We start from the raw sequence: 24,449 nt of genomic DNA on the forward strand, positions 1-24,449 counted from the left end.
CAGCACTTGGCAGAAACGTGGGGTTTCCTGCTGCAAAGTGGCCAAGCACTGTGAGATGGCAACCGCAGCACGTTAGAGCAGCGCTGGGACCGCTGAGCGCTGGAACCCTGGAGGCCAGGACCTGGTCAGGCTGGGAGCCCGGAAGCTGGCCCCGGCCCAGGCTTTGGGAAAGCCCATTTTAAGTAGGACCAGTTTGCTCTCCCAGCCCAGATCCCTGGGCCCACAGACAGTGGGAAGCCTGCTGCCCACCCACATTCAGGGGACTTGAAGGGCTGCCTGTGAGCTGCAGGGTCTCGAAGCAGCCGATAGCACATGTGGTCTCAGCGGACCCCTGGTCCAGGAGCGCTGAGCCCAGGGGAGCCAGGAGGCGTGCCCACGAGGCGGTCTCCTTAGTGGGGCTAGGAGGAAGAGCTGCGTGGTGGGACTGAGAATGTGCGCCTGTCTGTCTGCTTGCTTTGGTGATGAGCTCCGTGTGGTTAATACTGCCGCCCAGGGATAAATATTTTCCTTCCCTTGTCATGCAAGAGGGAGGGATAGACAGAAACTGGAGGAGCAGGATGGGGGCAAGAGAGTGGGGGTGGGAGAGAGAAACAGATCCAGAAATAAAAAAAGAGAAAACATTTCAACGTGGATTTGCAGAACCCTTACAAGAGTCGCAACAATCTCTTTGGCCCAGCTGTTCCGTCACCTGCAGGTGACTGCCAATATCCGTGAAACACCCTAGGCTCCTGGGCTCCGGGATGCAAACCCCAAGCGCTGGTCGTGCTTGGCACCCAGTGTCAGGGGCTCTGTTCTTTGGGCTTTGAGTTTGAGGCCATCAGCAATGATTTTATGAGTGTGGCTGTTTCAGCCGGGATGGCTTCTCGCTGGAGACCGGCGGGCCCGGAGCACTCAGTTGCCCATGGAGCACCCGCTCAGCCTCGGAGAAGTTGTGAGCTCCGCAACAGTAGGTCCCACTGCTGGGAATGGAGCTTGTTCAAGCCATTTTCAATCCACCACAGAGATTCTGCAGGAAAACCACGTTTTGTGGTAAGGGGACACAGCTCTTCCAAAAATCTTTCTCTTGGTTTTGTTCTGTCGCCTTCTCCAGGAGTTGAGTTAAAACAAATAAATAAGGAAAACGTGTATTTCACAAAAAATTCAAGTGGAGTTTATTTTCCGAAGAGTGTCATCTGGGCTCTGCCGGCGTCACCGTCCCAGTGCCCGAGAGAGGTCATCAAATTCCATCCTGTGTCGCCGTCCCAGTGCCCGCCCGGGAGAGGTTGTCGAGTTCCATCCTCAACAGTAGGAGGTGGGGACGGCATCCTCTGCTTCAGAGACCACAGCTGAGGCGGAAGCAGCTTGCTCGGTCTGTACACCTGTAGGTGCTGGAGTTGAGCTTCAAATCTGTGTGGACCCAACTTTTAAGTCCTATGAGCAAGCAAGGACTCTTCTCTTCCCCTGTACAAATTGTTCTCACCCACTAACTGGTTCCTTCAAGAGACATCGATTGAGCCCCTGCTCCGTGCTGGGCTGGGTCTTAGGCACTGCTGATGTTACCGATGCAGCTCTGTCTCTCATTGCTGCATTGTTCTTGTCTCGCTTTTCTTCTGCTTTTCATTCCCATACCTTTCCCCCATTGCTCTGTGGCAGCAGTCACCCACCGGGTTTGTCTCTCTTCTCATCGAGAGGCAAACGCCAGGGGAACTCGGGTCTGTGTCCCAGCCTGCGCCCAGGACCTGTGTCACAAACAACTGGGGTTTGGGTTTGCATAGTCACAGCTTTCCCACTTCCGTTCTGAAATTGCTCCTCCCTCACTTTAAACAGGAGGCGCCAATCCCATTTTCCACCTCCGACCACAGTGATTGGTCCAAGCATGTGCAGGGGACTCAGACAGAGCCAATCAAATTGCTTCCCTAGGATTTTTCTTACCGAGTTGGTAGGGGAGGTTTTTTTCATTGTTGCTGGTTCAGGTGCAGCCATGATTTCGGCTTCCTGATGGCAGAAGAAGAAGGAATGATGACGGAAATGGGTCAGGGACGTGTAGGGTGGAGAGTTCCCAAAAGCCCATTGCTGACATTTGAGAAGGGTTCCTGTCCCACCCTCTCTGTTTTTGGTGAGTGCAGTTGGAGCTGGATTTCTGGGTCCTGACTAGCACATTAGAGCTCAATCGTTCTGGCCCTGGGTTCTTTTGAAACGTTTATGCAACACCATGCCGGGTGTTGGGAAGAGGCTGGAGCCGGGAAGGAATCAGACTGGAATTATGGATCCCATTCCTCAGGTGGAAAAAAACAAGTTCCTGGAAAGAAACCTGGCCTGCCCAGTGCCATGAAGCTGTTCAGCGGAGGGGCTGGAACCAGAACCAGGGTCTTCAGACCTGGAGCCAGCGTGGATTTTTTTTCCTTTCTGCCCCTGAAGAGTTCCCCACCGCCATCCCCCACCTGGGCCGGAGCAGGCCCCTGCAGCTCTTCTGAATGTGGGGAATGCTCCGATTCCTCACGCACTCACAGCCCCGCTGTCTCAGGAAGCTCGCAATAAATTGTTTTTCCAGGCAACGCCTTGCTCCCATCCCTGCAAAACAATGTATTTATTATTGCTGAGCCTTTTCCATCTTAGAGGAGAAAATGCATTCCACATGACTCCCCAAAGCTGAGCGGTCCCGGTTTACAAATACGGTACGTTAATAGCTTTGTAAACATTTATTCAGGATGACAGCTGAGGGGGACATGTGGCATTAATTAGAAGGCTCGACAACGCGGCCTATTAAGAGGGAGGTGAAATCGGAATTAGTTCGCTTTGCTGAGGCAAGAGGCTGTGGGGTGCAAAACTCGGCTCTCGTGTGTTCTGACTCTGGGGACGTGGGGTGTGTTGGGGTGCGTGGGGGTCTCCGAACTTGGGGAAGAAGCCTGCGTTGTTGCAAGATGACCAGGGCCGGCTTCCCCGAGGGTTTCTCCCATGAGCGCTTTCACATGGGGTGGGGTGGGGGGCTTCAAGCCCCATGTCAGCCCCGGGAGCAGGAGGACGGGGTGTGGCAGAACTGGCCAGCCTGCTCTGGGGGGCTGTGGGGGCGCAGCTGTCAAGGAGCTGACTGCGGCTCCGCCTTGCTGTCGTCTCTCCTCTGTGACTGGTAGGCTCTGTGGGCTTCCCCATCACGGCGCTGCCTGGTGCAGATCGTCCCTGCCTTGGGGTACCCAGGAGGCACCCCACTCCACAGGGCAACTCCCAGGGTCCTGCCTCTTCCCAGCTGCCTTGGCGTTCAGCAAGGTTTGCCTCATGGGGCTGTTAGATTGCGGCCTTGTGTTCTTCAAGGTTCTTGAGTTTAGATGTCGGAGGTTATCCCCAGATGGCTGTACGCGCACACACACAAATATCCCAACAGGCTCAGGAGGGGGTGACACGTGTCACACCACTCTAAACTTGTGTCCCGTAGTATCCCCTGTAGACGGTGATATATGAATACTCTTTGGTTTTCCATAAATCCTTTAATTATCTCGTGAATAGCACAATTACGTTGCTTTGTTGCTCTGGGGGCGGTGCTCAGTGTGTTAATTTGTTACTTGTAAGCACGCAGTTGCTCCCTGGTTTGCCCGTGGTCCGGTTTTGGTCTTTCTTCATCTGTGAGTATTCTCCTACAAAGGGGACCCAGGTGCCTCTTGACTTGCAAGAACTTGGCTAGTGGGCTGTGACTGCAAGCAGGAAAGTTGCGTCTGACCTTGGGGAAGCCATGTGCTTTCTCTGGGGCTCTGTTTCACCATCTGTCAAGTGGGAGGATGGGCAGGTAAGGACTGGGGACGCCGTGCGCTGATGGGAGCACTACACAGAGCTGTGGTTTCTGCCCTGCAGGTTTTGCGTGCAAGAGTCTCTGGTCCCTCTGCCCTGGATCCATTCTCTTTGTTCCACTCCTCTGACCTCCTGGCTGAGCCATCCTCGTGCTCAGATCCAAGCCCCACCTGATGACATCAACACGGATAGGAGGAGCCGAAGCAGACCCTCCCCTTGGGCACTGCCTACAAACCACCGCCTTCTCTCCTCCTCTCCGCTCGCAGGGCGGCAGGGAGAGCTCAAAAGCTCAAAGCCGTGCCCTCCTTCCATGGCTTTCAAACATTGTCATGCTCCTCTTCTATGCAAGTGAACTTGCAATGTATTATTACAATGAGCCAACCAGGCGTGGCCACAGATGAAACTAGAGTAGGAGGTCCTACGTCCTTTTCTAGAACCTTCCAGGGTGTGGCAGGGTCCTTTGCAAAGTCTCTATCTAACTCCTCATTTCATGGATGGGGAGCTCCCACCTAGATGGGGCAGAGCCTTGTCCAGCTGGGAAGAGGTGGGGTGGGCCTTCCCCCTTTTTCTTCCCACTAGATTTCAGCAGAAAGGCAAGAGTTTGAGAGAGCATGCTGATAACAGGTAGGTAGCCAGCGGTGAAGAGGGGGTGCCTAAGAGGTGAACTCCCGGGTTCCAATTCTGATCCTATCACTGAGGCTCCGTGGGGCCCAGGCAAATGGCCTTGCCTCTCTGGGACTCAGCTTCTTCGTTATAATAGAAGCGACCTCACTGGCTTGTTGTGAGCGTCTAGTGAGGTGGGGACTTACAGAGTACTCAGCACTGGAGCCTGGTGCTCAGTTGGGGCTGCTCCACCAGCTCCATGGTGCGGGGGACTCATTGGTTGGACAGCTATGGGGAGTGCCGATCAGGCAGACGAGAATGCCAGCTTTGCAACGAACGCCTGGGCACTGATCCCGGATCCCCACTGCCTGCCCTGAGCCCCTCTCAGAGCCCCAGCCACCTCCTCTGATGTCACCTGCTTCTCGCCTTCCTCGTAAGGACAAAGAGAAGGAAGCCATGGAAAGTTCTTAGCTCAATGCCTGGTGTGGACTGTGTCCTCAGCTAAATGGCAGCCTTGATTCTCAGTACAGTGTTTTTTTTTTATTGTTTTCTTCTCAGTAGAGGATGTAGGGCCAGAAAGTCTTCTCTTTCTGGTTCACCCATGTCTCTCTCAATGATCATCCTCATTATAATTATCATGATTATAATCATTACCAACTTAAAAATTGCTCAGGTTCAATCACGGCTCTGCCGCCTAAGAGCTTAAGCTCTTAGACATCACTCTTCCTATCTGTGAAGTGGGTTGGTGATGCTCCCTGCATGGCATAGTGAGGGTTAAAAGGACCATCTAGCAAATGCTGTTTAGAACAGCGCCTGGCACATCAACAAGCTATGCAGGAGCATTGGTCATTTCAGTATTAGTTTTGTTTATGGTGGAAGAAGTCTTCATCCTTATGGAGCTGACAGGGAAAGAAAGAATGTGTGCCATTTGGCGGAACAGGAGACTGAGTCTCCGAGACTTTCAGACCCTTGGCCAGGTCCCCAGGCCTGTAAGAGCTGGAGTCGGCTGCATCCCCTGCCCCCGACACGGCCATCCCCAGCTGGCCCCGGGGTCTGGTGGAAGACTGGGGAATCAGGTGCAGGGTCCAGGCTTCCACCTGTTACTGAACCAGCGGACAAAGCGGGGGCGGCCGCACCCTCTTGTCAGCACCTTCGGCCTTTGCTTTGTTCTCTTTCCAGCCTCCTTTTGGCCTGGAGAAGAACCGACCGTACGACTAGGCTGCTCGAACAGAGCGTGGCTGAGACCCACAAGGACAGCTTTGTTACGGGGTGATGCCCCTGGAGACAGAGGACGTGTGGTGGTGCCTCTTCCAAGCACCTTTGAACACCTCTTCCACTAAAGGCCAGGGGTCATTCTGATCTGTTGGAGAGCTGGGCCGGCACCTGGGAGCGGGGCTGTTTAGATCTTCCACTGAAATGCTGAACAATGCTGGCGAGTTACTTAGCATCGCTGACCTTTGATTTCCCCTTTGATCCAATGACCCATGATCTCATGGCCAAGTATCCTGAAGTCTTTTTTTTTTTTTTTTTTTTTGACAGGCAGAGTGGACAGTGAGAGAGAGAGACAGAGAGAAAGGTCTTCCTTTTGCCGTTGGTTCACCCTCCAATGTCCGCCACGGCCAGAGCGCTGCGGCCGGTGCACCGCACTGATCCGATGGCAGGAGCCAGGTGCTTCTCCTGGTCTCCCATGGGGTGCAGGGCCCAAGCACTTGGGCCATCCTCCACTGCACTCCCTGGCCACAGCAGAGAGCTGGCCTGGAAGAGGGCAACCGGGACAGAATCCGGCACCCCGACCGGGACTAGAACCCGGTGTGCCGGCGCCGCAAGGCGGAGGATTAGCCTAGTGAGCCGCGGCGTCGGCCCCTGAAGTCTTTTCTAACTTTTCTTAATAGTCACTGTGTGTTGGGGGCTAACACACCCTAGTCCCCATGGGATGCTCTTGGAAGGCATTACCCATAATCCCCTGGACAAACCAATGAGATTGGAGTAGAAGCCACATAATCAAACTCAACTGGGTCATATGTCCATTAGTGGGAAATAACCAGTTAAGGCCAGGAACAAACAAAGGATGCACTGTGTTTCAACCTATAAATGTGCATTAATTTGTCACTGTGCTGATACAGGATTAAAGGCTTGAAATTGTATCTGTTGACTGAAGGCTCTTGTACAAGTCACATTCAGTATGGGGGTGACCCACACTCTGTCTGTGAAAGGGGCATCATGAACAATTCCACTGGGATGGCAGGTGTCAACCATGACCTTCAAGGGGAAACAAGGGCATCTGTTCCCTCTACCCATTGTGAGTCATGTAGAATTTCTAATTTATGAAGAAGAGTCTTCCTAGAATTTTACAAACTCCCTCCGATAGTTTAAATTTATCTTATGCACACCTAATTCAAAAGTTATTTTTAAAAGAATATTTATGTATTTATTTGAAGGGGAGAGAGGGAGAGAGGGAGAGAGGGAGAGAGGGAGAGAGAGAGAGGTTGAGAGAGAGAGAGAGAAAGATCTTCTATCTGCTGGTTCACTCCCCAAATGGCCACAAAGTCAGGAGCTAGGAGCTTCCTCTGGGTGTCCCATGTGGGTCCAGGGGCCCAAGCACTTGGGCCATCTTCCACTGCTTTCCCAGGTGCATTAGCAGGGAGCTGGCTCTGAAGCACAGCAGGTGGGACTCGAACCGGTGTCCATATGGGATACCGGCACTGCAGACAAAAGCTTAACTTGCCATGCCACAGCACCAGCCCCCAAAAGTGATTTTTGGAAACAACTTCATTCCATTGTGTCTAAGGTTCTAAACATTCCATTGTTTCGAATTTTAGTGTTCCTTGATGTAATTATTCTCATTCTGCACTTGCAGAAAATGTTACGTGATGTATGATTACCTGATGACAACGATGAGTACAACTGGGGTCGATTGATTTGGGAGCAAACACAAGGAACTCTTGGTGAGTGTGCAGCTCGCGTGGCAGAGGTGGGTTCGAAGGAGACTCCGTAGCAGAGTTGTGAGCACCTGTTGGTACAGTCCCTGGAGGGAGATCTGGTGAAGGGTCAGATAAGAGAGTGTCATTAGTCTTATGATTCTGATTTTTCAAGATACGCGGAGTGGGAGTAACTTACTCAATTTTTTTAAAAGATTTATTTATTTTACTTGAAATGCAGAGCTAAAGAGAAGCAGAGGCAGAGAGAGAGAGAGACAGAGACACAGAGAGAGAATCTTCCATCTGCTGGTTCACTCCCCAGTTGGCCACAACGGCCAGATCTGTGCCAATCCGAAGCCAGGAGCCAGGAGTTTCTTGCAGGTCTCCCATGCAGGTACAGGGGCCCAAGGACTTGGGCCATCTTCTATTGCTTTCCCAGGCCATAGCAGGGAGCTGGATTGGAAGTGAAGCATCTGGGACTTGAACTGGTGCCCATACGGGATGCCGGCACCGCAGGCGGTGGCTTTACCTGCTACACCACAGCGCCTGCTCCCACTTACTCCTACAGCTGTGTAGTCCCTGCTGGAAATTCAAAGGCACATCAGCACATTCAGACTGCTCTGTGCCCCAGGGAAGGGTTCTGCTCAACTATTTAATTACGACTCCTTCATAACATCCTCCTTCCCTTTAAAAATACATACGTACAAAATCCTGTGTCACATAGACACTAGCACGCCACGGAGGTCTCCTGGGAAAACCACACACTTTTCAAGGCTGCTCACATTTTGATGTGCACATGAAATTCCTGCAAATCCTGTGAAAGTGCAAATTATGTTTCGGTAGGGTTGGGCTGGAGCTTGCAAGTCTGTGCTTCTAGAAAGTTCCCCGGGTGATGCCTGTGCCGCGGGTTTAGCTTTTGAGTAGCAGGAGCGCAGATCTGTTCAGCAGAACGACAGGAGTCAGTGTGTAGCTTTCCATTTCCTAGCAGCCACAAGAAAGTTACAGAAAGAAACAGTTGGCTGGCGTCCGTTTCAATGTATTTTGCTTAGGGGGCTGGCACTGTGGCATAGTGGGTTAAGCTGCTGCCTGCAATGCTGACATCCACATGGGTACAAGTTCGAGTCCCAGTTGCTCCACTTCCAATCCGGTTTGTTGCTAATGAGCCTGGGTAAGCAGCAGGAGATGGCCTGAGTCCTTGGACCCCTGAGCCCACACTGGAGACCCAGATGGAACTCCAGGTTCCTGGCTTCCACCTGGCTCAGCCCTGGCCATTGTGGCCATTTGGGGAGTAAACCAGCAGATGGAAGATGTCTCTCTTTCTCTGTCTCTTCCCCCTCTATCTCTGTAACTTCCATTCAAATAAACAAATAAATCTTTAAAAAATTATTTTGTTTCACCCAATATAACAAAAATGTTATCCTTTTGATATGTAATTAATATAAAGAGATGAAACCATTAACAAAGGATGTAGATAAAAACCAATGCTATCTTACTTTTTTTTTTTTTTTTTTTTGACAGGCAGAGTGGACAGTGAGAGAAAGAGAGCCAGAGAGAAAGGTCTTCCTTTGGCATTGGCTCACCCCACAATGGCCGCTGCGGCCGGCACGCTGCGGCCGGCGCATCACACTGATCCGAAGCCAGGAGCCAGGTGCTTCTCCTGGTCTCCCGTGCGGGTGCAGGGCCCAAGCATTTGGGCCATCCTCCACTGCACTCCCTGGCCAGAGCAGAGAGCTGGCCTGGAAGAGGGGCAACTGGGACAGAATCCGGCGCCCCGACCGGGACTAGAACCCCGTGTGCCGGTGCCGCAAGGCAGAGGATTAGCCTATTGAGCTATGGCGCTGGCCTCTTACGTTCTTTATTAACATGCTAAAGCTTGGACAACTGGTGTATTGCTGACACTTATGGAATGTCCCCGTTTGGAACAGAAAGGGTTCCAGTAGTCGTCCCACATGCGTGGTGGCTGGCGCAGTGGCACAGGTGGCCCTGGCACACAGGGTGGGGTCTAGGACTGCCTCATGTGCGCATCTGACTCCGCCCCCCTCTTTTGTTGTGAAATCTGAGTCACTTACAGAATTTTCCCAAGCCTGGGTTTCTTCATCTGGCAAATGCAACTGAAATTCGGGTCCCAGCCCTGGGGCAGCTCGCCTTCTCTGGAGTCATCCAGTCGCCCAGACGGGAGGTGTGGTGTACAGTGAGCCCTCAGGGAAGATTGCGAGGAAGGCCCAAGGCTCTTCAGGCATGTTCTGACCCATGTCGTTGCAAACACAGCCCTCCCTGGGGCCGGGCAGGCAGGGGCTCCCTTGGACTCGTCTCTGCTGTCCTTCACTGTGTGGACATCTCGCTCGCTTCTTGGAGAGGAGCGGTCCCTCTGGTTGGCTGACCGCTTAGAGGGAGAAGCAAGCAATCGGGGCTGGGAACACGGCAGCCCAGGCTCTCAGCGCCAACAGTTGGCTGCAGGTGCACTGAGTGACAAGGGCCCCCGTTCTGTTCTGGGAAGGGCTGTGCCTGGCCTTTCAGGTGTGGATAAGAAACATGGGGCGAATGCATGGGCAGATAAGCCAATTAATGGGGGGACAAAGCCAACAGAGCCGCGGGGAAATAACTGAGACTAATGGGCCGCGGGTCTAAAAAGCGCCCTTTATGAACCTGCGAGAGAAGCAGCCTTTTGCTTGCCTTTCTTTTCTTTTCTTCCTGATGTAGGAGGGAGAAGGTTGTTTTGTTCCGTCTGGGTGTTTAGGCGTTTCCATGGGTCCCTGTACGTATTTCAGAGCCCCGAGGTGGTGTCTCTGCTGCTCCATTTCCTCTGGAGCGGCCCACGGGGCCCTGGGGTGAAGCTCAGGATTTAGAAGACCCATCCCTGCCCCAAGGCATCAGGGCTGCTTCTTGGAGCTTTGCTTCCCTGCCATGCCAGCTCTTTGAGCTGTGCCAGATGGAGATTCGTCCGGAATCTCGGAGCTCTCTAGAGGTGGGAGGCCCGGGGAGCTGCAGTGGACCACGTCCGGCCCGTCGCCTGTCACACACCCGGCTGCTGAGTCTGTGCCCGCGATGGAGCAGTGACCTTAGGCACTCATTTCCAAAGGCAGAAGGAGGAGCCAGTGACGGGCTTGGGGCAGTGGCAGGAGAGGGCCTTCCTTCTATTCGCTCACCGTGCTTGGCCTGTCTGAGGGAGTCTCCAGCAAGTTCTAGGAGTTCAAGTTGTCTCTCTGCGTCGTCAACTGACAGGGTAAAGAGAAAAGGTCATGGTTAAGGGGAGGTTTGACACCCAGGCTTACGGGAGAGGAAACCCTCTCATAGGACATCAGATAGACAACCAGAAGTCCCACCTCCACTTCCGGTCCTGCTGCTGACCACAGTGTGACTGGGTGGGGCCAGAGCCACCGCTTCCCTCCAGGCCTCAGTTTCCCCACCTTTAAACTAGGAGAAAATCTCTCCTCTGCCCAAACATGTGGGAAAAATCGTCAACCAAGCCTGGGTCCTTAGCAATGCAGTTTGAGCATCATAGTCCAAAAATCTGAACTCCTGAGTGGTTCAAAATCTGAAACGTTTTGAGCATTGATAGGATACCACTACTGGGAAATTTCACACCATGAAAATTTGTCACATGGGCAAAATCATTAAAAGCAGTGAATAAAATTACCTTCAGGCTATGTGCGTATGTATGAAACATACATGAATTCTATGGTTAGACTTTCATCTCCAAGATATTTTGCAAATATTCTAGAGTCCTCCAACATTCAAAGTCTGGAACATATCTGGTCTCAAATATCTATGGACCAAGGATGCTCAACCTGTATCGTCACACCACAAGGTGTTTGTAGGTGGGGCATAGCTTGTCGTCAGCTGTTCTTTCCTGTAAGATTTGGGAAACCTTGGGGTTTCGCTTACGGGAGAATGGGGAGATGGCAACACTGACCAGGGAGAAGGGCTCTTGGTTGGAAGATGGGAGGGATGTGATGTTAACGGTCAGAGCTCAGCCTGAGTTCATGGCCGGGTTCACAGCCGGGTTCACGGCCGGGTTCATGGCCAGGTTCTGAAGTTGGCCTCCAAGACTTGTGCTTAAAAAAAAAAATCCTTGTGGGAGCTGCCAAACCAATATTAAAACCAGTGGCTTATGAAAGGGGCTGGCAGTCAGTACCAGGGATCTTTCTGCACCTCCTAATTTTGCAGAGAGAAGGAAACATCCCATCTGAGCAGGTCTTGCAGAGACACGAAGAGCAGACAGGGGACAGGGGGGACCCTGTGCCTCAAGGCTGTGATGGCTCCGTTTAGAAATGGTCCAAGAGGCAAGGGGCGGGGTGGGGGGACCGCTCAGAAGGCCAAGGGACCCAACCATAGGTAGGGAGAGACGTCATCACGGACAGGGAGACGCCCACATGGAAACCCAGCAATGGCTCAGCTAACCGACCCTGCACGCCGCTGGGGCTTTTTGTTGTCATTGTTTTCAAAAACATTTTACTCACACCCACGAGGGCGACCCAGCACCACTGCATGTGACGGATGTGAGGCCAAATTGAGAGCGCTTTCGGGAGGGCAAATTCCTCCACAAGGTGCGAACCTTCCCCCGCTGTCATGAGCTTATCCCCCACTGGAGGAGAGCACGGAGGTGGAGGAGAAAGACGGGGCTGCAACATCGTGGCCGGCAGCAGTGACGAGAAACGACCGCGTCACTGACAGTGGGAGGCTGGCTAAGACAGGGAGTTGTACTCAGGCGTGGGGGGTTCAGAAGACGCTAAGAGTTACTTTCCTCTTCCCTTCCACCCTACCCTCCCTCCCTCCTTTCCTCTTCTCCCTCCCTCCTGTCCTTCTCATCAGTAGATGAGACATCGCTCGTCTACTGTTTCACTCCCTAAACGGCTGCAACAGCTGGGGCTAAGCCAGGAACTCCAGCAGGATCTCCCACGTGGTGGCAGAGGCCCAACCATTTGGGCCATCTTCTGTCTTCCCGGGTGCATTAGTAGGGAGCTGGATCAGAAGTGGAGCAGCCAGGGTTCAAACTGATGCTCAGACATGGGATACCAGTGTTGTAGGTGGAGGCTTAGCTCACTGCACCACCGTGCCAGTTCCGCTGCAAAATACTTTTGAAATCAATGCATATGCAGGATCTTGAGAAAGTCAGTGGAAGATGTGAACTTTTCACAGTACCCTCCTATGTCTTGGGCACTGTATTATGATTTTTACATAAAGATTTATTTATTTATTTGAGAGGCAGAGTTAGAGAGAGAGAGGTCTTCCATCTGCTGGTTCACTCCCCAGATGGTGGCAGCGTCTAGAGCTGGGCCGATCTGAAGCCAGGAGCCAGGAGCTTCCTCTGGGTCTCCCATGTGGGTGCAAGAGCCCAAGCACTTGGGCCAATTCTACTGCTCTCCCAGGCTATAGCAGAGAGCCAGATCAGAAGTGGAGCAGCCAGGACTCAAACTGGCGCCCATATGGGATGTCGGCACTGCAGGCAGCGGCTTTACCCCTACGCCACAGTGCCGGCCCCTGCACCACTTTACATGCCTATCAATGAGGCTGAGGACTCTGATGTCCTCCCTGCCAACACTTGTTTTTCATTTTCTTTTGTTAAAATTCATTAAATTATTTGAGAGGCAGACTGACAGCTAGGGAAAGACAAAGAGAGAAGCCAGGAGCCAGGAGCTTCTTCCAGGTCTCTGATGCAGGTGGAGGGGTGCAAGCACTCTGCTCTCTCAGGCCATAGCAGAGAGCTGGATCGGAAGTGGAGCAGCCAGGACTCGAACTGGTGCCCATATGGGATGCCGGCGCTGCAGGAAATGACTTAACCCAGGGCGCCTCAACGTCGGCCCCCATTTTCTTGGTTACAGCCATCTTGGTTGTCGCTCCCCCTCTTCGTGGAGGAATGACACTAAACCCTGCCTAGGCTTCATATCCGAGTCACGGCACCATTATGTCGCTCCCCGTCTTCGTGGAGGAACGACACAGGACCCTGCGCTGTTCTTTCGTCTGCTCGGCCCTCCCCGGGTTTGCTGCTGGTTCTTCCCAGGTTGGCTACCGACCCTTCCACCTCCGTGGAAGGGCGGTTCCCCCTGCCACATTCCCCACTTCCGCGGGGGAGCAGCACACCGCCGGCTGGCTCTCTCGGGGGCTGCACAGGTGTTCCTTCAGATAGATGTTCCCCTTAGATGTTCCTGGTGCATGTTGTCTCTCTCCCCCTTTATAGTCCTTTTCCACCAATCCCAACTCTGCTACCCACACGCCGAGTACGCTGCTCTCCTCCAATCAGGAGCAGGTCCTGCTGTTTATTGGTTGAACTGGAGGCAGCTGTGTAGAAGCTGTTTCCCTTCTCAGCGCCATATTGTGGGAAAGCAGATGCATAGAATAAGTCTTAATTCCAGTAACTTAGTCTAGTCCGAGTTGCTCCCAGTTGCTCCCCACATTGGTGGCTGTGGAGTGGCAGTTTACTGGTGACCACATGACATCCTGTGCTCATCGGCCACTTGCACATCTTCTCTGGGAAGACGTCTACTCACAGCTCCCGCCCAGTGATGACCGGGTCACTTGCTCCTTTGTTGCTGTACTCCGGGTTGTCTGAACTGGATTGGCTATTGGGCAGCGAGGTCCTTGGGAGGAGCAGTCAGCTACGAAGACCCGTGCAGATAGTCCCTGGATGAAAGAGTGAGGAAACGAAATCAGGGGACGCTCCCGCGACAGCTGACCTCTGACAAAGAAATTTGGCCAAACTCACGAGGAAGTTTAGAGGCCTCCGTGCCACCTGAGTATTAGGAAGACTTCTGCAAATGTCGCTGGAAAACACTAATTCTAGGACACAAGCGGTTCTTCTCATTACAAGAACATTCCACATCCGTAAGTCCTTTTAATCACTTGTAACACTCTCTCTTTATCTCTCATATGGAAGCAATATGTTCTGTTTTCCATATGCCGTAATTACCCCCTTTGATAAAACCATGTGTGAAAACATGCACAACACGCCAAGTATTATCCACGTGGTCGATTTACATACAGTATACATTTTTTTTAATACTACGGATTTTGCTCCGTGTGTTTTTATAGCCATATTACCCAGCTTCGGTCCGAGAGACAGTGAATGGAAAATGTAGCGTAATTGCAAAGTTCTCTCCCTCTTTCATCTGCAGCCTCTTCTCTGTGATTCCATTAACCCATCACACAGGGAAACAAGAGCCTTGGAGCCAGAGAGATCCTTCAACACCTCCGACTGAGGGTGTGGGGCTCGCTCTGTCTCGGCATCAGAAAATCCTTGGGTGTCCTGGACGAGGGCCCGTCCTCCAACCTTGCTTCCTGGCAGCCCCTAAGGTGAGGCTGGAGGGAGGCCCCCAAGCCCCGGCCTTCCTGGGCTGTGGTTGATTCCCGGTCCCTGGAGTGGGATCATGTCTGCTGGGACCCTGAGTCCCCTGGGCGCGCTGCTGGTAGAACAAGGTGACAAGACTTTCTGTCATGGAATCAGACGGTTTCCATAGTAGTATAGAGGCCTCTAGGGCTTTTTGTAGATGGAGGTAAGACCTGGGGTGAGTTTCTGGATCATTCTGGAGCTTAGTCCCTTTGATTTTAAACTGGGGTAGGAAAGGGCCCAGCCCACGGAGCTTACATAGTCTTAGTGCAGCCAGTCTTGCCTGAGCGCTTACATGCACAAGGCACTGGATACAGCATTTTACCAAATGTTACTCTTTTTTAAAAAGAGATATTTATTTTATTTATTTGAAAGACAGAGTTACGGGGGGGGGGGAGAGAGAGAGAAATCTTCTATCCACTGGTTCACTCCCCAAATGGCCATAACAGTTAGCTGGGCCAGACCAAAGCCAGGAGCTTTTTCAAGGTTTCCCACGTGGGTGCAGGGGCCCAAGCATTTGGGACCACCCTCCTCTGCTTTCCCAGGTGCATTAGCAGGGAGCCGACTCGGAAGTGGAGCAGCCAGGACTCGAACCGGCGCCCATATCGGATGCGAGTGTCGCAGGTGGTGGCTTAACCTGCTGTGCCACAGATGCAGCCCCGGATGTTACACCTAACCCTGGCCACAGTTGTATCAAGAGACCCCTTGTAGGTCTATTTTACAGATGAGGAAATTGAGGTCCAAGGGCTCACAGCCTGTCCTCCGGGGCGCTGGGGCTAGCCTCTGTCTTGTGCTGTCACCACCAGTGGGCTCCTCAGATGGTGGGTGTGTGTCCCCCTCCTCACAGATGGGGCCAGGGGCGTGGGGAGCAGAGGCCCAGCGCACGGGAGGCAGGTTACGATTTGGCCTCCCCTTGCCTCCTCTCCGAGTGGCTCGTCCGACGGGCGCTTTCTCAGAGGCTGGAGTTCAGGAGCGCGGCACGGAGCTCTGGAAGGGATTCACCGAGCGCTGCCAACAGCTTTCAAAGGTTTCGGGGGTCTGCAAAGCCCCCGAAGAATTTGGCTTTGAGCAGTTTTCCCCTTCATTTCTAAATCCAATGGCAGATTAGGCAAAATGGAATCCGTATGTTTCTGATTCATTTACACTTAACTCATCAAAATGTTCCTTTTTATGAGCTATTTGATGTCCAGAAAGCCTTTTGAGTAGATTTTATAAGCCTTTTAAAGACTTTTCTCTTAGAAACAGGCGGTTGCATTTTGCCAAGAATAAACAAACTTGAACCTCAAAAGTGCAGAGCTTGCCAAGGCTTTCGATGCCAGAGGGCAAGTTTGCGAAGTCACCCTTCCTCGCCCCTGACGCCTGCTTCCATTTCTCTCCCCCACCCTCCTGCTCTTGGCCTCTCTGTTCCCTCCTTGGTTTCCCTGCAGAACTTTTTACCCCGGTTGCAAACATTTGCACCTCCTTCCAACATAGTCCTCGGGCAGCTGCTCTGCTTCGCAGCTGCGGGCCCCACGCATTCCGTCTCTTGCTGCCCCATTACCCACCTGGAACAACTGAGCACCCCCGAGAAGCCACGGCTCATTCCCAGAAGCCCTGCGGTCGGCGTGGATACCAGGACCCCTCCGCGGGCTGCGTGCAAAGAGCTCTCATTAGCCCCTGTGGTTTCTGCCGCTTGCCTGATTCTCAGGTTCTATTCACACCGGGAGACCGAGGCTCTGAGCACCCAGTGGCTCAGCTGGGAGCACCGAGCTCGAAGGTGGTGAACCCCAGGGACTTGTGCTTGGTTCTCCTTTGTCTTGTTTGTGGTGTCATTTCTTAAGAATGAGCCAGAAGGCGACCTACCAGCTTATCAAAGGACCTGGTTTTCTCTAAGGTATTACATCCAAAGAATGCAAAGGCAACTTAACTCTATTATTCCAGCTTCAAAACAGCTTTGAGGGGCAGCCACACTGTTTCCACTCTGGGAAAACCAAGGTTCAGGAGGGGGACATCACTCACATGCAGCCGCACAGGCAGGCCAAGGAGACAAGGCATTGGGACCCCGCACGGCTGGTGCTGTGTGTCCCTCCAGGCGGCTGTGTGTGCGTCAGGATGGGCCAGGACGTGAAAGCAAGCAGTTCGCCATCACACAGAGACGGGTTTTCCCTTGTGCCGGCGTCTCTCAAGTCCCACTGGCAAAGACAGAGCCTGGGAGTGGCCCTGGTGGGCCGTCCGCAGCCCTCCAAAGCTTTCTCCTCTCCACTGCGTGACATGGAGAGAGTGGGCATTGTGCTCAGAACCTCCCACTGGTGGAAGTGTGTAGCGTGGATTCAATAGCTTTATTTGGCTTTCGTTATTTTTCTTTTTAAAATTATTTATTCTTTTACTTATTTGAGAGAGAGGGGGGGAGAGAGAGAGAGAGAGAGAAAGAGAGAGAGAGAGAAACACGCTCCTATTTGCTAATTCACTCTCAAAACACCCATACCAGCCAGAGCTAGGTCTGACCGAAGGCAAGAACTAGGAGCTCAGTCCAGGTCTCCCACATGGATGGCGGACACTCATCCAGCTGAGCCGCCACCTGCTGCCTCCCAGGGTGTGCGTTAGCAGGAAGCCGGAACCAGGACTTGAACTCAGGCACTTTACCACTTTGATATGGGTCATTGGGATTCAAGATATTGTGCACTGTTTGAAGTATATATTTGTAAGTATATTTAACATACATGGATATAACACACACACACACACACACACCTATGAAGGTACTTCAATAAGCTTATGGGAAGAAGAAATGAAAGGATACGTTTCTTTTAGTGCAAAACATTTTGAAATTCATTTCTTTTGTAATATTCATTTTTCACAAACATTTTGGGGACCTCGCATATAATAATGGTATACATTTTCCTTGTGAGGGTAAGTAAATAAAAGGGTTGATTTAAGAAAAATACTGTAAGCAAATGATTATACACAGGCTGAGAGTGGTGAAATGTTGAATATTAGAACATGTCGAGTCTATTTTGCAGGTGATGAAACTGAGTACCTGAGGGAAATCTCAAGGTCAGTTAGCAGGGGTCAAGGTCAGAACTTGAGAGATCTGGTCAGTTTGGTAGTTGAGGCCATATCCTAGAAGGCACTTGCAAGGGCATCTTTGAACCGCTTGGTGGTTTCCTGCCAGGGTTTGCACGAGTCCTGCCATGACCTGTCAGTCAACAGCCATTGAAGGAGCCAGTGAGTGAAAAATGGATGAATGAGCGGAACAGTTGATGACTTCCTTCCTAATCCCTGATGTAAAGAAAGAAAACGTGGTGTGGAAGGTACCAGGCCAGGCTGGACCGGATCCTAAATTGAGCTTAACTCCTTCAAAACGTACAGGTGCTTTTGGCTTTGCGACTGGGGGTGATTTTGCACCCAACCCCAGGGGACATGTGTGCAGACACTATTGGTTGTCACAATGGAGAGAGGGTGGATGGGGGATGCCAATCCTACTGGTATTTAGCAGACAAGGATCATGGAGGCTGCTAAGTATTTTCCAACGTGCAGGACAGCTCCTACCATGGAGAGTCAGCCAGCCTGCAATATCAGCGGTGACCAGGTGGAAAAACCCAGTCCCTGAGAACCCAGCAGGGTCACCAGGCCCCAAAGAGGGAGAGAGCTAGCAGACAACCTGGAGAGTCCAGTCTTGCTGAGTGCTTGGTAGCCATCGCTCTTCCCGGCCGGCTGTCGCTCAGCAAGCCTTCCCACACTGCAGTTCTGCTGGTTGATGCCCAGGCACGCAGGTGCACGTTTGTAAAAAAGTCATTGATTGGCAGGAGTGGTCATTTGTTGACATGATCATCTTTGATGCCTGCTGTGACAGTCCAGGGCTTGGTTGGATTCCTTCCATGCAATGGGTATCTTAAATTACCCGGGAATAGCCCTGTTGGTGGTTCCTATGAGTTTTTTTTTGTTTGTTTTGTTTTAGAAAAAAGTAGTGATAGTTAGTTTAAAGAACTCTGAGTAATTCTGCCTGTTGGTGTCAGAATTTTAGGCCATTACAGAATGATATTAAGCACAGTCAGTCACGTGGGCCTTTTGTATGTATCTCTTGTACCAGAATCGTGTGCACTTAGCATCCACCGTCTTCCTAGTTGCCCAAGACAAGGTTAATGAATATTATTGCAATTTTTTAAATAAAAAATTTAAATTTATTTGAGAGAGAGAGAGAGAAAGAGAGAGAGAGAGAGAGTGAGTTCTCATTTGCTGGCTCATTCCCCAATTGCCTGCAATGGCTGGTGCTGGACCGGGGCAGAAGCTGGGAGTCACGGACACAATCCAGGCCTCTCATGTGCGTGGCAGGGACCCAATTACACGCACCAGCACCGCTGCCTCACTGGGTCTGTGTGGAGGCAGCACAGGCACTTTGATGCGGGAGGCAGGTGTCAACCATTAGGCAGATGCCCGAGTCCTGATTCACAGTCCTTAACGTGGCGTTTTGTGTCCACGTTTAAGCTGTAGCACCTCCTCTTTCTAGGTGACGTAATTGATGTTCAGGAGAGCTAAGGCATTGCTCCAAGGTCACACAGCCAGACTCACGGAAGAAGAAACAGGAAGCAGGACGGGTGGAAGACAACGGGCCCGGCTGCCACACACACAGAGGATTTCCTGGTTAGAGGCTCAGGCAGACCAAAGACAGTGCTGCTAACAGGAGCGTTTATCCACCAGGGGCTGTGGAAGCCTCAGCAGGGACAGGAAGCCTGGAGTGGCTTGGAGGGACCTGGACTCGGGCTACACTGCATGCCCCTGGGTTCTCTAAGAAGCCCAGCCTCCTTACCCCCGACAGGGGCATAATCAGAGTGTCGGACTCACAGGCTGCTCACGGAAGCAGATGGGAGTAGTACGGGAAAAGCCCAGGTCCTGGTAGATAGTGAGAGCTCCGGGGAGCTGGAGCTCTCCGTAGTGAACTTGAACTTGAACGAGACTTTTCCCCTTTACAGAGAGAGAAGACGGTCTCACCTTTCTGAAGACTGAGCCATAGAAAGAACTTCCCATCCAGTGAAAAATTAGCTCTTCTGCTTCAGAGCACACAGGCCCTTGAAGAAAGTAAGACATAAAACACGAGCGGAGAGCAGATGCTGGGCAAACGCCATCTTTTTATTGGCACTAGCAGAGGGAAATATATGAACTGTATAATACCGTCATAAATACAGCTATTTGTAATGTCAAAGCAACAATGCCAGCCACAGCGTTTGTCTCTTTCATTCCCTCCCCTAGAAATGCTTCATAAGCAAGCATAAAATCACAGGAAAATGTGAATAATGTTTTCATTCATTAGAGGTTCATAATGATATATTAGCCATGCTAGCCTGCAGCCCTCGGAATGAGGGCTTTTGCTTTTCTGCAGGGATTTTAGTTCCTTTTTTTGTCTCCGAGGCAAAGCTCTTTCACTGGAAATCATTTTTAAAAGAATGAGGTGTTGGAGCGCATATCTCGACAAAACATCAAACGGTGCTCTCGCCCACCACCGCCTCTCTCCCACCACCGCCTCTCTCCTGCAGCCGACGTGGGAACCTCCTGGTTCCTCGAGGAAGCGGGTTTGGGGGAGATCATGACCTACCACAGCACGGGGTTATGAGAGCTGCTCTGAAAGGAGAAGGTAGCTGTGCACCTTGTCCTTTTAGTCTTTCTCATCGTGTACACCCACACCCACACACACACACACCCACACCCCCCCACACACACACTGGTCAAATTCTGGGCAACCCAGCATCTCTGTTTTCCATCATCTCAGGGAGAGACCGAGGCTGTATGCATCAGGACATCTGGTCAACCACACACACACACACACACACACACACACACGCATCCATCCCACCCTTATCAGCAAACTGCACATTCAGGGGTACCTGGGCTCTTGAGAGATTCAGTTTGTTGACCAGGCAACAGTTTCTGAGTTAGGTGTAGGGAGACACTCCAAAATCCTGGGATAAAATTAGGCGATTTGTTTGTCTCCTTTTTGCTAAGTTTAATATGAATTTGCCCCCGCCACTGAATCTGTTTTGGATTTTGTTCTACTGGAGTAGATTGTATTTCTTCTTCTTCTCCTTCTTTCTTCTTCTTCTTCTTTTTAAGATTTATTTATTTATTTGGGCCGGCGCCACAGCTCAATAGGCTAATCCTCCGCCTTGCGGCACCGGCACACCAGGTTCTAGTCCTGGTCGGGGCGCCGGATTCTGTCCAGGTTGCCCCTCTTCCAGGCCAGCTCTCTGCTGTGGCCCGGGAGTGCAGTGGAGGATGGCCCAAGTGCTTGGGCCCTGCATCCCATGGGAGACCAGGAGAAGTACCTGGCTCCTGCCATCGGATCAGCGCGGTGCGCCGGCCACAGCGCGCTGGCTGTGGCGGCCATTGGAGGGTGAACCAACGGCAAAGGAAGACCTTTCTCTCTGTCTCTCTCTCTCTCACTGTCCACTCTGCCTGTCAAAAAAAAAAAAAAGATTTATTTATTTATTTGAAAGGCAAAGTTATATATATGTAGAGAGAGAGACAGAGAGATCTTCCATCTGCTGGTCACTCCCCAGATGGCCACAATGGCCAGGGTTGGGCCAGGCTGAAGCCAGGAGCCAGGAGCTTCCTCTGTATCCTTCATGTGAGTGGCAGGGACTCAGCCACTTGCGCCATCCTCTGCTGCTTTCCCAGGCCATTAGCAGGGTGCTGGGTCGGAAGTGGAGCGGCTGAGACACGGACAGGCGCCTATATGAGATGCTGGCTCTGCAGGCAGCAGCTTAACCCATTACGCCGCAACTTTTCTTTTAATTTCAAGATGTTGCCTATCCTGGGAAGCAGCCTAACAGACTCATTTAGTTTGTGGAGAGGAATTGTTTTTCTTGAAATTTTCTCTTCAATTGTTTAAGACTAGAAGTCACAACACTGGTCTTATAAATGGAAAGAAGAGGACAGGAATGATGACGGTTGTATGTGTGCAGGTGGGGAGAAGGCACTGAGTTTGAGTAAGTTTACTTTCAATACCAGAATATTTAAATTTGAAACAATCAAGGTTGAATTCCTCTCTTTCTCCCTCTTATTTTTCAACCCCCAGCTTTCTACTCCTTTCATTATGAAAGGCTTACATGCTGACTCTGTGATACTTGGAAAATAGGCAAAGAACAATGAAAAATTATCCCCAATACTCTAACAGTACAGAGATAACCACTGTTAAGCATTTTAATTGATTTCATTCAGGTTGAGATAACTCTGCAGATACAATTTTGAATCATTTTTCATACACTGTCATATCAAGAGCATTTTCTCATGTCATTAAATATTTATTAGATTCATAATTTAAAATGATTGTGACACATTTGACTATGCCACAATTTTACTTAATCATTTTTAATTGATGGATATTTGGCTTCAAAAATCTTCATTATAAATATCAGCCTTATGGACATCTTTATGCATAAATCATTGCCCCTGTATTGTATTCAAAGACCAAAGAGGTTTAGAATGATTGGTGCACAGAACAAAAGGGGTGACAGGAAGAGACAGGCTTGGGTAGGTAGGCAAGAAATAGATTTTGTGGTCCTTGTATGCGATGCTAGCAGTTTTGAACTTTCATCGAGCAATGATAATGACAAAGATGAGGATGAACATCATGGTCACGGCTAGTACTTTTTTTTTTCTTTGACAGGCAGAGTGGACAGTGAGAGAGAGGGACAGAGAGAAAGGTCTTCCTTTGCCGTTGGTTCACCCTCCAATGGCTGCCACGGCCGGCGCACCGTGCTGATCTGAAGGCAGGAGCCAGGTGCTTCTCCTGGTCTCCCATGGGGTACAGGGCCCAAGCACTTGGGCCATCCTCCACTGCACTCCCTGGCCACAGCAGAGAGCTGGCCTGGAAGAGGGGCAACCGGGACAGAATCCGGTGCCCCGACCGGGACTAGAACCCGGTGTGCTGGCGCCGCAGGCGGAGGATTAGCCTATTGAGCCGCGGTGCCGGCCTAGTACTTTTTTTTTTTTTTTTAAGATTTATTTATTTTATTTGAAAGGCAGAGTTACAGAGAGGCAGAGAGAGAGAGAGAGAGGTCTTCCATCTGCTGGTTCACTCCCCAGATGGCCGCAACAGCAGGAGCTGCTCTGATCTGAAGCCAGGAGCCAGGAGCTTCCTCCAGGTCTCTTATGGGGATGCATGGGCCCAAGGACTTGGGCCATCTTCTACTGCTTTCCCAGGCCATAGCAGACAGCTCGAGCAGAAGTGGAGCAGCCAGGACTCGAATCAGTGCCCATATGGGATGCCGGTACTGGAAGCAGCAGCTTTACCCACCATGCCACAGTGCCAGCCCCATGGCTAGCATTTTTTGAGTCCCTACTATTCCTTCACTGGACAACTTTCCAAAGAGTTTGTATCTATTCATATTGTTTAACCTTTGCAATAACCCTGGGCTGGAGGGCACAGCTTGCAAAACAAAAGCGTGGAGAGATTAGGCCACTTGACCAAGGTCATAAAGGAGTAGGAGCCCACACTGTAGAACTGACAGAGCTCACCTCTTGGGCCCATTACCTTGTAGCAAGAGGGAGCCCCGAAGGGTATAGGGTAAGGGAAGCTTGATAAATGGATTTGCGTATTTTAAAGACTAATTCTGTTGTAAGTCAGGATGGAACAGCCAAACGTGGAAGCAGTGAGGCCAAATCCAGGGGAGGGATGGAGGTAGTGAAAATAGGTGGCATTGGGGATAAAGGCAGCAGGGGGTCCCCTCACTCCTTGCCTTTAATCCCAGAAGCTTCCCTGATAGAGGCAAGCAGCTCCCTGAGGGGCATGGTGAGGGCTGGCGCTCTGTTTTGATGAGATGAGAAGCGGAGCCTTTAACTCTCAATCCAGTTGGGTGGGGTTTCTTACGGGGAATAATTTGGGCAGATGAGGTGACAAAGTAGAGGGGGAAATGTGGGCTTTGGAGAGTAGCCACTCTACGCTTGAATCCTAGTGTTGCCATTTCTTTTTTTCTTTGCTTCTTCTTCTTCTTTTAATCTGGTAACCATGGGGAGGCTGGTTTGTGTCCTTGAACTTAACTTTTATTTAACCGTAAAATGGAGGGGGGGATGGTTATCAATGAAATCACAGACACCCCAACCCCAAGGTTGAGAAATCTATCTATCATCTCTCTCTCTCTCCCCTCTGTCTCATCTATCTGTCTATGTTAACATGAGCTCCATTTTTCTTTTCTTCCCACTAGAACCTCCACGTGCACTTCTCTATTTTGAAGACTTTCTTCCTCCTCTCACTGTTTCTGAGTGTGTAACTGTGGCTCCCAGCTGCAGGGTTGGTCCCTGGCAGGCTAGTGGATTAGCCAGCACTCGGGTAGCTCTTCATAAGAGGCAAAGCACTTTCTAGGAACATTATCATTCAGTGCCGTTTCTCACAGCTCTGTCAGATTAAGAATATTAAGAATATCCCCATTTAACAAATGAAGACATTGAGTTTCAGAGACACAAAATGATGAGCCCATTCTCCAGAAAAGCTTCTGTGAGAGCCTCAATCCTGCCCCTAGAGCTTGGATTCCTTCTCTTTAATCTGAGGGCACTTCAGAAAGCTTGTAGGAAAATGGAATTCAAAATGAAGTTTATTTTGGTGCAACAGTTTCTTAGATCCATGCGTGATCCGCCCCCCACAATACCCGTTTTCCAAGAACTTTTTGAAAACTCCTTATATAATCATCTCTCTCTTCTGCTGTCCCTTGAAAAAGGGAAGCCATGACCCTGCATGTGCACTGTCCCTTATTCAAAAATAAAGCACAGCCCAGGGCAGGTGTTGGGCAGAGTGGTAAAGATAACTGCTTGGGATACATGCGTCTCATGCCAGAGCACCCAGGTTCAAGTTCTGGCTCTTTCTCTAATGTACACCT

At 51.1% G+C, this 24,449-nt stretch overlaps 1 long non-coding RNA gene across 1 annotated transcript in view; it reads left to right on the forward strand.

The window, feature by feature from the left end:
- Window positions 1-2,089: 2,089 nt before the first annotated feature.
- The window catches only part of LOC127484710 (uncharacterized), a 52,147-nt gene continuing 29,787 nt past the window's right edge, over window positions 2,090-24,449 (forward strand). Inside the window, exons 1-2 of the long non-coding RNA XR_007911902.2 lie at window positions 2,090-2,654; window positions 7,220-7,307. This is a non-coding gene — a long non-coding RNA (uncharacterized lncRNA). The remainder of the gene's footprint in view (window positions 2,655-7,219; window positions 7,308-24,449) is intronic.

The sequence above is a fragment of the Oryctolagus cuniculus genome, chromosome 21 (assembly GCF_964237555.1).
Source record: "Oryctolagus cuniculus chromosome 21, mOryCun1.1, whole genome shotgun sequence".
Classification (NCBI taxonomy): Eukaryota; Metazoa; Chordata; class Mammalia; order Lagomorpha; family Leporidae; genus Oryctolagus; species Oryctolagus cuniculus.